The following is a 13235-nucleotide window of genomic DNA, read 5'->3' as shown; positions in this document are numbered from 1 at the left end:
CTCTGGCAGGAGCCACAGGAAATGGGGTTGGACTTTATCCTGGGAGCAGAGGATGCCAGTGAGGGCTTCTCGACAGGGGATTAGATACACACTCTTACAAGCTCACTGTGGCCTATGTATGAAGCACAGAGGGGGTGAGGACAGGCAACGCTGTGGGGAGGCTGGGGAGCAGGAGACTGATGCAATTGTTTGGGGGCTTGGACAGGGCAGGAATATACAGTAGTGGCATCTCTTCCTGCACTAAACTCTCGGGTACCCTGCTGGTGCCATGGAACACTTGCCCATGTGCTCTGGGTTTGTGGTGTAGGCAATCAATAGAACGTGTGCAAACTGTTTGTGACAATGCCTTCACCCAGCGCCCCAAGGCCTCCCTGGCCTTCACACCCTGACTCTGAGCCTGCTCCGTATGCTCTGCCATCTCACTCTTGTCAGGCACAGAGCTCTTAAAATCCGCCTCCTGCTCCCCACCACCCTGGGAGCCTTCTAGATTGATCAGACTGCAACTGACAGCTTCACACAGCCCTTCATCTCCTCTTGCTCCCCCAGATATGGTTACCCTTGACACAAAGACAGTGACTGTAGCACTTGACAGTGTTTTTCTGCCTGATTTAGTGGCTTTGATGGCAGCCTCAGCGGCCTATGTGTGTAGCTGTGGGACAGTAAAACCTCTCACTCCAAACATATTTCCTTGGCACAGTTCAGATGGGTCATGGAGGGAAACTGTGGACCCTACAGTGACAGGAATGGCTCTGAAAAGCTTGTCTTTTGTAAAAGAAACTTACAGACATCTGCCTTAGAAAGTGAACAGCAGACGCAGACAGTGGCTTTTCTACCCGATGTCCTGGCCTGCCTGAGAGAGATCTTCCCATAGGCAGGAGGAAGACACTGGAGACCTGACACCTGGCACAGACAGCTCTCTGCAGGTGGCAGGTGGGAGACTTCACCTGCATCACAAGAACTCACCGTGCTTGCTGCACGCACTCTCCACTCCACCTTCCACAGCCTGTACCACCTCCCTTCTCCCCAGGAGAACCTCCCGTCCCTTGAAGCTCTCTGTAAGAGTCAGCCCACCTCTGTGCTTTAGGCAGGTAGTAAAATTGGAATGTTCTTCCTATCTATTGTCAGTTCATTTTATCGACTAAAACTATCTGATCAGAGCCTCAGCTGACTGCGGGCAAGAGGATACAAGACTGCTGCCAGTATCTTTTATCGACTAAACTTTAACTATTTCGAGTTAAAACTTCCCTAGAAGTCCACACTAGTGTTTCCACTGGGCAGGGGCACACCCATTTCTACAGTCCCCCGTCCAGGGCCACAGCACACAGCAGAGGCACCCTGGGTGCTCAGGAGGGGCAGTGCTTGCAGCGCATAGTTTGGCAATTGTCAAGAGTATCACTCCCTCCTGGGGAGAGAGTCAATCTTCAGCTTGACACATGTGTCCTGCCTTTGGAACTTTGGGTTTTCTTTCTCTCCTGGATACAAAGAAAGAGCTTTGTGCTTGGCAGTCACCTAAAGTTAGCAATTAAGTTCTGCCAGGAGAATTTATAGAAATTTTTATAATTCATAGAACTGAAATGGGGGTGGGTTGGGGGAGGGGAGATCTTAGATCTGGTTCCTTAGATTTAATGGATGAAAACCTTGAGAGGCTGTGGGGCAAGGGACTCACTTGCCTGTGGTCACATGGGCATTGCGGGGCAGAGCTGGGCCCGGCTTTTCTTTGGGGGTCCACTGTTTTCCCCACTGCCCACTGAGCCTCTGAGGCAGGATGGACCTTTACCTGATAGAGACACCAGCTTCTCCTTGCTGAGTACCTGGAGGCCCCAGGCTGCCTGTGCTTCTGCCCCTTGGGACAAATGCCAGAAAGCCACACCGGAGGGACAGCAGCCTCACGCTGATCGCTGTCACCATCGGGGCTGGGTAGCTTGTAAGATCAGGATTGTGCAGCTGTGTGTTCCTGTCTTTGCCCACAGCTCCCCAGGGGAAAGCAGCCCCCTGCAAGGACCAAGCCTGGTTCTTCCCTCTCCAGTCTGAAAGCTTCTAGGACCTGGAGCCCAAGGATATTCACCAGCTCCCGCTCTGTGTGCCCCAGAGGGAGATACTGGCAGCAGTCTTGTATCCTCTTGCCCGCAGTCAGCTGAGGCTCTGATCAGAGCAGATGGGGGGCTCTGTGCGCATCTTGGCCTCGCCCGCCTGGGGCTGTGTGATCATGGTATGGCTGGCCAGCTGGGGGACAGCTGACCCCACAGTGGCTGTGACAGCTGGCTGACACTGGTCTTTCCCCCTTTCTCAGCACTTGTTGGTTATCAACTATGGGCACAGCTCAGTGCCTTTCCTGACTGGCTGCCAGCGGTGTCCCTGGTAGGAAAGCTGAGATGGCTGATGTGGGCCCAAGTCTTCATTCATGGGTTAAAAGCACACACTCTGGAGCCAGGCTGCCTGGATTTGACCCTGGCCCTACCGTTTGCTGGTCATGTGACCTTGGCCTGGTCCTCTCTGAACTCCATCCTCCTCATTTGTGGAAGGAGGATAGAAACAGAACGGAATATGGTGCCCTTACAGGGGGCAAGAAAAAAGGATCAAAGAGCTGAAGTGTGTAACAGGGCGGGCACACAGCCACCCCTTTCTCTCACTCTGAGAGGGCAAGCAGAGAAGGGAAGGGGAGTGTCTCCGGTGACCCTGAACCCGCCAATGGACAAAGCAGGCGCTCTTTTCTAGTCACAGGCTGATCTTCCCACCAGGGCCCCACTACTGTGGGCACAAAGTGGCAGCAAGGAAGTAGGACAGCGGCCCTGACCTCTGACTGCCGGTGCTGAAGGGGCTCATGGGGGTTCCTGGAGCAGAAAGGCAGGCCAGCAGCAGTTACAGGGCCTGGGGAGTGTGGGTTTTTGCTTCCCATGGGGGCGGAAGAGGGGCTCACAGGTGGGACAAATCCCTGGCCTGCGAATGGAGACCTGGTTTTCATGCTGCCTCTGCTGTCACCTGGTGGGATCATTTTGGGCAAGTCTCCTCCCTCTGTGGCTCAGGGGCCCCTGTGTAAGGGGAGTACTGGGTGAGAGCAGCATGTCTCACAGAATGGTTGTATAAGGACTACTCAAACCGGAAGTGGGGTGGTACCGAGACAGAGGTACTGACAGGCCTCCCTGCCTTGAGCCCCTGGCACTTCGAGAGGGTATGTGCGCTGTGGTCCCTAGGAGTCATACTCCCTTGTTCCCACCTTACTGGATGAGAAGTGAGCTTCACTGTACTGGCCCATGGCACTGGTGGTAGCAATAGGCCATATCCTAGCACTCATGATGGGGGAATTCTGGGCCACAGGAGCCCGGCACAAAACCACAGGGCTGTGGCATGAGCTCACAGAGAAGCTCATTTGTGACTGAGCTCCAGGGGGGCTCCGCAGCCCGTGAGGACTGGGCGGCGTCTTTCTCCGCACAGGAGGAGGGCTTCTCTGAGGAGGCAGGAGGAGTACTGGCCTAAAGGCTGAGTGGCCACAGGAAAGTCTTTCTGGGAAAGCTGCTGTGAACTGAGGCCCAGCCACCCCAGAAGTACAGGGCCGGTGGAGACTCCTGTCCTGTGGAGGGAGGGTGGGCCCTCAGTGGCTGGTGATGGCCCCAGTTCGAGACTCTATGTTCTGGGTCAGGGGAGAATCCCTGGGTCTTGGATAAAAAGTAAATCTGAAACCAACTGACTGTCATGACCAGGTTTATCGAGCAGACTTCCAGTTACTCAGAATCCCCAGGTCAGTCCCTGTGAAGCAATGCTTATCCATGGCTCTTCCCCCAACCTAGACACCTCTTGGCCCATGTACTCCTTGGTTGGACATAAAAGGCCTTGTATAATCCAGCCCCTCTCCTGCAAATAATGACCTTGTGCTTCCCTGTTTCCTTTTGCTGCTGGTGAGAAGGGGTAGCTGGAGCAGCTGTAGAAGCTGCAGGGGAAACAGAGACCCTACAAGCAATAAAACAAGGAGAAAAATGGCAACCCCATATCACTTCTAAGCCACCCAGGTAAGAGAGAACTGCATTTCTATCTTACTTATTTTGGGGTCTTTGCTATGGCAGATTAGCCTGTGTCCTTCCTGATATATATGCTGGTGTTATTTCATCTTACAGGTGAGGAAACTAAGGTTCAGGATAGTTAAAGAACTGCCTGAGGTCAAAAAGCTAAAAAAATGAGAAGCCAGCTTTGTCGCTGGCCTGACCCTAACCCTGGCTCAGGACCAGCACACTGACTTCACGTCAAGGGTGCATGCTGTGGTTCTCCAGGAGAAGATGCACTAGACCGTGCCGTTATTGCCAGCCTTCTTGCTGCAGAGTGGAACACTGCAGCTGGGCCTCAAGAGGGAAGTCAAAAGTCAAGGACTTCATCATTCGGGTCCACATACAGATGCTGAAAACAATGACAGAGCCACCAACAGGTGCCCGCCTTGCAGGACTGCACCAAGAAGCCACCCTGGCCTGGGGTCGGTACCTGTTTCCCCTTGGCCAGTGGGCATCAGGGAAGCCAGCTGGTCTTGGTACTGGGCACTGGGCAGGAAGAGGGGCTGCCATGGGAATGAAGCAGGGAAGAGTAAGGAAGCGGGTGGGGAGAAGCAGAGCCCCCACAGAGCTGGAAAAGCTGAACCAAATTTGGCCGTGAGCTATTTTTGGACTGTGCCCTGGGGACCTCAGACCAGAGATACTGAAGGAGGCAAGTTTGTTTGTGCAAATGATCCTAATCCACATCTCAGGAAGCCATGAGCCGCTCTGGGCTGACTCAGAGAGAAGCTGAGCAATGGCCTGCTAGCACTTGTGAGGCGACTGTGATAACGACTACGCTACGGGAACCACTTGTGCTGGGTGGTTGGAGATGCTGTCTGGACCAGAATGGGTCCATGGCACCAGTGGTGGTAACACGCTCCTGCAGTATTTGGTGATGCATGCTGCACTGCAAGAGCTCTTGTTCATGGTTATTTGACCATCAGGAACCTAGAAGTTACCCCTAATTTACAGATGAGGGACCTGAGCCAGGGCTGGACTGAGGGAGTAGCTGACAGAATACCCAGAAGGGGCTGGAGTTGGGGTGGGGATGAGGGAGGAGAGGTGGCAGCTCCCTGGATGCCTGCTCTGAGGTGGTTTTCCCTGAGGGCGCCTTGTGCAGGGAGGCCTGGGCTGCTGCTGTGCTCAGGGTCGGGGCTGTGTACTTGGTATGAACAGTGGGCCTCCACCTGCTCCCCAGCAGATACCTGCATTGTTTTGTATGCTCTATGCGAGGCAGTCTGCCAAAGGGTTCATAGAGTGGCTGGGTGATGTGGCACAGAGGTTTCATGCGACGTGGCCTACCGGCAGACCCGTGATGAGGCCCAGTTCTCTCTCAAGCCCTGGATGTCTGCGGTGGCCTCTCAGCTTATTTCCCTGTTGCCACTCTTGCTGCCCATCTCTCTACTGTCTTCACCACAATGAGTCGCTTCACAGGTAAGCCATGCCTTGATTTTAAAGCCCACAGTGGCTGCTTCTTGATGCTTGAGGAGCAAAACCAAAATTCCCTCCATACTTAGAAACTCTTCTCACAAGGCTGCCCCTACCTCTTTCTGACTTATCTCTTGCCATGGTCCCCTTTGACTTTTTGGGTTCAACCATACTGATCTTTTTTAGATCTTCATGGTGGGCCAGGACTCCCCAGCCCAGCGCCTTGGGACTGCAGCTCTACCTACCTGAAACAATGCCCACCCCCTCCTTGCTGTTTGCATCAGCCATGCCAGGCCCTTCAGCTTTTCGTCAGAAGCCTTTTCCTGAGTGCAGGTCAGGCCAAATACAGTGTCAGGACACACAGAGCTCCTTGAAACTACTTGGACGGGGGTGCTGAACCTGTTCACCAGGTGCTCCTGCCGGCAGCACACCTTTTGCTTTTGTTTGTAACATATCCAGTGCTTCTGTGCTACTGGTGCACAGAAGGACACAGTACCTGTTTCTCAGACGAGTGAATGAATGAGTGGCCAGATGCTGTCCGGGAGAGGAGATGCGTTAGACGGAGGGGCTGGGGATGGTGCAAAAATGAACACAGCAGCTGCTGTTGGGGAGCACTTGTTCCCCACAGGCTTTGTGTTAAACACCCCCTTGACACTGGGACCCTCGACACGTGGGCAGAACTGTCTCTAGTTTCCCAGGTGAGAGTCACACAGCCTGGTCTGCTGCTCTCCTCCATTCTATGTCCCTACAGCATTCCTGGCTCTCACCCTGCGGAACTGCCTTGCCTCCCTGGGCACGCCCTCTGGAGCTGCACCTGCCCACCTCCAACATGACACCCTGAGTGGCTCATTGGGAAGATCCCTGCTGGTTTAGGAAGGCTGGGAAAGACCCAAGTCTTCTTGAGAGACCTCCCTCGCCATCGGCTCACCTCCCCTCTTCAACATTAACTCCTCCACTAGTCCCTGAAGTAGCCCCTGTACAAAGATAAGACCAGCTGGCTGAGTGGTAATGAGTGCTGTGTCCATGTACCCTGCCCTCTGGGGGGCCCTGGCTGCCCACCTGGGAACAGCAGCATAGTTATCTCATAATCTTGTCATGTTCGAAGCAGTTGGGTTCGCCCTCTATTGCTACCACGTGAATCCCCTCCTTCATAGGGAAGGCAGCGCTGGTGGGGCCAAGGTCAAGGAGAGATGCGGGGATGGCTTGTGAGGGCTTCCCCAGCACCTGTTTGTACTGACCCTGTTTCATTTTTCATGACCTCTTGGTTTTCCTATGGGACATTCACTCTTGTTTCAGGAACCCCTCAGCCAATCAGTCAGATCACTGCATCTCCTTAATCAGAGATTGGTTCAGAGGTGGGCTGTGATCCAGAGACTCCCAGGACTGGGTGGTACTCAGGGAAGACACTGCACAGGTGAGCCTTGTACTCTGGGATGTCCCAGGATGCACACAGGGCTAGGAACAATGACTTATCTGCTGTAGCTTACTTTCCGCATGGTGGGGGAGCAGGTTTGTAGAGTCTGAGGTGAAGACCACACAGTAGGATGAGGTGGAGAGATGGAGGGAAGCCAGGGACATCACCTGGGCTGGTGAGTCAAGCCTCACCTCCAGGTATACCCCTGGACCTCACCACCAGGCCAGCTGATGCTTTTTGTTGTTTTAACAGTCCAGTTTGGTGTGTCTTTTGTTACTTGTAGCCAAGAATATTTTAACTGTGGAGGGGTCTCGGAGTGCTGACAGACCATGGTTGGCTGCCCAGTACGTAAAGAGGAAGGGGGAGGAGCTGAGTTACACAGGCACAGATGGGTATACAAACAGCTGGAGCAGGGAGAAGGGTACTGGTTCTGTCTTTTTAGGAAAACCACACTGCTTTGGTTTCAGTGTTACCCAAAGAGTTCCTCACCTGGAAGTAGGGGAGGTTCCTAGGCCACTGAGGTGTGCCTTTGAAGGGGACAGTGGGACCACAGCCTGTTTCTTTTCTCCTTTTGTTCCTTGGTTCAGGATGTAAGTGAGTTTGCTCTACCATATGCTCCCTGCCATTAGCTACCTGGCAGGTCCATCAGAGGCCCCAAACAATGGGACTACCCAGTCTTGACTTAGAACCTGCAAAACTGTGAGCCAAAATAAACCTTAATTACTTCAGATATTTAACAATAGTCATAGAAAGCTGACCTAGCTCACATGTGAGGTACTGAAATTCCCCTATACTCGGAGTGGAGCCTCCTAGCTGGGGAGAGACACAGATATCGCCTTGGCCCCCCCCACCAGCCCAGGACTCACAGCCTCACCCACATGCTGCTGCTGCCGCAACTAACCTTTTCTCTGTCCCTGACCCCCCTCAGCATGGTAAAACTTGTCCTACTGGTTCCTTAGCCTCCTCAACAGTGGTCAAGAAGGACTATATGCTTACAAGAGGCTCAAATATGGGGGCATGGACCAAATGAGGTGCTACATGTAGTGAGGAAGAGAACTCTTGGGGTGAAAGGTGATGGTGTGCAATGAAAGTTCTAACCTGTGTCCCATTAAAGACAGATGGCTGGTACTGTACTGTGAAAGAAAGTCTTTGCAAATCCTATAATTATTTCTTAGAGAGCACAATTATATTCCATTGTATTTGTGAGGGGTCCAAAGTATTAATTTGTCAAATATATACACTTAACAATATATCATAATTTTGTGACTTTGTTATGAGAGTTTCTTCATTTTTCAATATTCTAGGAATCTCAAAATATAACATTTTATAGGTAGGCCCCTCTCTGCTGTTCACCATGTCTTCTAAGACAGTGAGATCGCTTGGAGATTTATTTATTATCTTAAAACAACTACTCTGAGCCCAATGGGATGTCCCTGAACTGTCCCCCTGCTAAAGACAATGCTGTCAGGTCCTGCTGTGTCGGTGCTCCCAGACTCCCGAGGGAAGGCCCTCATCTCAGACCTGATGATTGGAATATTTATTTGCATAGTTGAAAACCACTTTCTACCATCAGAGCAGAATAACTAGGCTTATAAAGAGGGAGGAGGGGAGTCATAGGTAGTAAGTAAGCGAAGGAGTGAATCAGACAGAGATACAGCCAGAGCAAGACACAGAAAGCATGCACATAAGCCCGAGGTTTTCCTTTACTACTAGTTGGAGCCTTTCATCTGAGTTTCCTTTTACTTTTCGTTCTTCCTGAAATTCCATGCCCTTCCCTGCAGGCAGTGACCAGGAAGAGGTTAATGGTGACTGACCTTGAGCACTTGCTCCACTCTGCCTGGCATGCCAGGGAAGCCAGGCGAGGGAAGGTAGAGGCTGAGAGCTGCCTGGGGTTTTTGCCATGACCAGTGAGCCCAGTATGCAGGGCAGAGGTGAGGCTGGCAGCCTTAACGCAGGCAGCATCTGCCACTGTCTGCCCTGGGCTTATGTGGGGAGACTTTTCACCCAGAGACACCTTTGCTACCTGCTTTGTGCTGCCAGGATTTTTGCGCTCAGCTGTTTTCTTGTCTCTGTTGCCACTTGGGTCAATACTCTAGTTTCTGAGCCCATGTGGAAAACAAAAGTAAAAACTGGAGAAGATAACAGCATCCACCAGTGACATCAGCCTGAGTTCCCATCACCATACTTGATCTTTGCATGATGCTTCCCATAAACTTGCCACATTCACTTTTGTGTTCTTATTCAGTTTCCATCACGGTCTGCAAAAGATGTGTGGCAGGTGGTGAATGGTAGTATCCCAAGTCCCCTTTCTTCTTGACTGTGTGTCCTACTAGAGTGGCCACAAAAGCCCTACTACAGTGTGGTGTGAGGAGAAGTCCAGGGCTGCCCTACTTCTTCCATCTCTGGACTCGTGTGTGAGGGCGTGATGCTTGCCATCTAGGAAACATGAGCATCCTGAAAGCCAGTGAGGCGCTAGCCTAGGCCCTGATGTTGCCCTGCTGCAGAAGCAGCCCTGGGAAAGGGGACTCTTGGGACTCCCTATCTGGTAAACAGAGGCTGCCCCATGGGTTAGGCCACTGCTGGTTTTGTGGCAGCCAAGTGTACCCTAACTTACACTTACACTCAGGTGATCTGAGTGACTTGCTTGAGGGAAAAGTGTTTACCATATATAGCTAAGATTCAATTGCCCAAATCTAATATGTGGCACAGCTGTACAAGTATCAGGGCACTCTGCCTCCTGCTCCTGGAAGAAAAGGTCAGGGAGCATGTCCACTCTTGGACTGGTGCCTCTAGGTCAAAGGCTGCAAGGCAGGAAGCACATGGGTTTTTTCTTAGGTGACTGTTATTTAGCAGTTTAGTCTATAGGGTGACTTCCTCAGAATGTTCTGGGAGCAGGCAGCATATGCAGCCTGGTCTCCTACAGGAATGTCCTTCGTCTCTGAGCCTAGACCACAATCCCTGATCTGATATCCCCAGAGAAGGACCCTCCATCAAGAAGGAACACCCCCTTGTTCTTGATACGCGATATCTTAAGTCAGGGAATGTGCTGTAAGTGTGCGTTCACTGGAATATCTAATCCACTGACAACCCTATGAGGTAGGTCACTATTATGGTCTTCATCACAATCACTGGAGTGTGTAACTAAGGAATGTGAGGAACGTGGACCTTGTTCTATTGTCTCACATGAGGAAGCAGAGGAGTCGGGACTTGACTAGGGTAGTGCAGTGACTAAGCTTGTGCCTACCTTGTCTCTGTGTGATGTTGCCCAGGGGTTTCTGCCCTTGTGCTTTCATGAAAATAAAAAGGTCTGTTCACTGATATGTTTGCCCTCTGGTCTGCCCTCTTGGGTGCAGGTTGGGTCTTGCCCATCCCTGTGTGAATGCAGGAATGCAGAATCAACGGGTGAGCACAGGAAGCTCCTCCTGTCACCTTGCTCTGGCTGGTAAGGGGGCTGAGAAGGAATGAAAAGAGGGGTATTCCACATCTTTCCTTCTTTCCTTCAGGGATGCTTCTGTTCAGGGTAGGAACTCTGTCCTGCTCTCAAGCCTGTCCCTAGCACCTGGCCCTTGGGCCTAGCAGTGGCACAGAGCTGGTGGATGAGTGGATCACCCATGGACACTCCAGTGTCACTGATCTAGGCGAGGCCCTGAGCGTGATGATGTGGGAACGTGCAGATGGACAGGGCTGTCCCATCCTCCCCGACTTGCTGTCTGGCCACAGAGGTATGCCACCCATAAAGCAGAGTGCTGGGGGCAGTGGGAGTGAAGCTTGGGAGTGACAAAGGAAGAAACCCAAGACTAAGAAGGAGAGGCACCGAGAGACATCTCGAAAATCCCTCGTCTTCCTTCCCATGTTGAAAAGTGCTGTGTCTTGGAGTCAGTTCTTCCTTTTAGAGGAGGACCAGGAACAGCCCATGGTACTGTCACCCCAGGCCAAGGTGGAGTTGCCAGGTCAGAAGATCATTCTGTTGGGGCTTAACAGTGGATGCCTCCCCTAAACCAGGAGCTGGGCCTTGACCCAGCCTCAGAGTACAGGGAGCAGGCTGACCTGACCACATGGAATCCTGGAGATCTAGAATGTCGGAGCTGGCAGAAACCTTGGAAACCAAGGCGCCTGCCTTCTCAGCTTAGGATGTCATCTCTGCACAAGACTGGACGCCTCCTGACCTTGTAACTGTCCTACTACTTCATACGCTGTTCCTCAGGAAGTATGTACTAAATAAGTATTTGTGGAATGACTAGCCAACAAAATAAAGAAAACAAGGTCCCCTGTTGATCTAGTGACTAGAGGCACCCTGGTGTGATGGAAAGAGCTGAACAGTTACTTAGGAAACCCAAAGTCCTGGTCCTGGGTCTGCCACCAGGGAATCTTACTGTTTAGGCCAGATGGCCCTCTTTTGCTCTCTTAAAAATGGAGTAAAAGAATGGGATGGTGATGAATGCAGGACTTTCAAACTCTGTCAATCTGGGCAAGCAAATGGGCCAGGCAGGGCCAGGCTTTGGGGCTGAGACGTGCAGAGCCTCAGTACTTGCATATGGCAAGTGTATACGCCTCTTCTTGGCCTCGGGTTTGGGCTACACGAGTATGAGGTCTTTATGTGTCTCTTCCAACCCCCATCAGATTTGATAACCACCACTGAACTGTCTGCAGGCCCCAGGGAACTCAGGTGGACACAGGCCACATAGCATCCTTGTTTTTATCTCTTTCAGAATTCATGCAAACCACAAGGTGAACAGTCCTGCACAGTGCAGATGGTACCACATTTCCATGATTAGAAAAAAGAAGTGTTCTGGGTTCCACCGTGTGACTTAAATGTCACTATTTCTTTCACCAGAGACGATCCCATGACATTCTGGAAACTGTGTGAAATCTCATTCTACCTATCTCTAGTGGGGACAGTTCTAATGAAGCTCCTGGTGGCACACAAATGCCCTGCACAGCAATTCTAGCCAGCACAGACCTTTCATCCTGCTTAGGCCAGGGACCTTGGGCAGCCAATTCAGGGCCTTGTTCCTCCATTTCTAAGCTGAAAAATGTAGACAATACCTTGACATCCCTCGGTAGGTTGCTGTGTGGCTAATTCATCAGTATGTTCGCAATAATAATAATTTTAACAGGAAAAGAGCCATAGTAAGCACGTGCTGAGAATTTTTTTGTATCTGGCACTATCCTTCATTATTTCATTCACTCTTGTAGTTGTTCAATGAAGAAAGTATTAGAATTATGGCTATTTTACATATAAAAACATTGAGGCTTGGAGAGGCTAAACAGTCTACCCAGAGACACACAGCTGGTGGTTGAGCTGGACTCTGAACCCAGTATCCAATACTGATTTCAGGCTAAGCATTGTGTTAGATGATGTTCCAACCCCAAGGAATTTATAAGTGGAAGAAATAAGTATATGCACAAAAAGATTTTTGTTTTTGTTTTTAAAAAAAGGAGGGAAGGAAAGAAAATGGTAGTATTTTCAACTGAATACAGCTTGATGAAAGCTCAGGACATTGCTTTGCTATTGTAAGGGGCGGAAAGATATACCACTCCTCACTCGTTGTAAGGGTTACAGGAGAACACCCCTGTAACAAAGGGCAGGCTAACACAAGAAAAGAACAACAGGTTTATTTAATCACACGTTTAGGTGATAAAAGAGCCTTGTGAAATGGAGACCACTGGGCCTATAGCCATGGTGGCAGACTTATGGCAAGGCTGCCGAAGCTAGCTATTTATTGTCACTGAAAGTTCTAAGAGACCCATCATCACTGGTCTATAGGAGACTGTATTTTTATACTTAGGTTCAATGAAGAATGGAGAGCTGGGTAGAAATGTGAGTGGACGAAAAGTGTATGATCTAAGGTAACAGAGTGAAGTGGGGGAACCCCAGCAAAGCCTGTCTGTTTGGAGTCTTCCTGGCTCTTTGGGTAGCATTCATGCCTTCTAGGTATGGATTGGGAGCCCCCTGAAATGAGGGTTTTATGTTCTATTGTATAAGGTAAGTTACAGAATTTCTTTACGGTCAGCTCTTAAACAGAAAGACCAAGTTAGAGTAATGTTTCTAGTTTATATGAGCTGCCTTGGGGAAGAGGCTTTCTGGCTTCTATGATTATAGGGTGGGGGTAGGGCAAGTAGGAGACAGAGGGTTAGATCTGAAAGACTTATTTCTGAGGCTCTTCCAATGACCTTTCCTTCAACCTACTCAGCATGCTGAAGTGTCATACTTTAGGTACTGTTTTTTCTGATCCCCAATACTACTAATGTTTCATTAGTTTATAATATAGTTCACATATTTAGAGAGACACACACACATTTTGTACTGGTTTATATATGCACAGGTGTGTCTGATATAAAATTTAGTAACAAAGATTGTTCAAAGATGTCTTCCT

The 13235-nt window shown here is 50.6% G+C and overlaps 1 protein-coding gene and 1 long non-coding RNA gene across 3 annotated transcripts in view; one reads left to right on the top strand and one right to left on the bottom strand.

Moving 5' to 3' along the window:
- Positions 1–13235, bottom strand: part of Gnao1 (guanine nucleotide binding protein (G protein), alpha activating activity polypeptide O) — a 165819-nt gene that overhangs the window by 59313 nt on the left and 93271 nt on the right. The window lies entirely within an intron of this gene.
- LOC102014277 lies at positions 2305–4456 on the top strand. Its single transcript, XR_261591.2, has 3 exons — positions 2305–2358; positions 3902–4004; positions 4110–4456. It is a non-coding gene; the product is annotated as an uncharacterized LOC102014277 (long non-coding RNA).

Source organism: Chinchilla lanigera, unplaced genomic scaffold (assembly GCF_000276665.1).
Source record: "Chinchilla lanigera isolate Chin_1 unplaced genomic scaffold, ChiLan1.0 scaffold00032, whole genome shotgun sequence".
In the NCBI taxonomy this organism is placed as follows: domain Eukaryota; kingdom Metazoa; phylum Chordata; class Mammalia; order Rodentia; family Chinchillidae; genus Chinchilla; species Chinchilla lanigera.
Note: the sequence above shows the minus strand (reverse complement) of the source record. Positions and strands in the feature narration are given on the sequence as shown.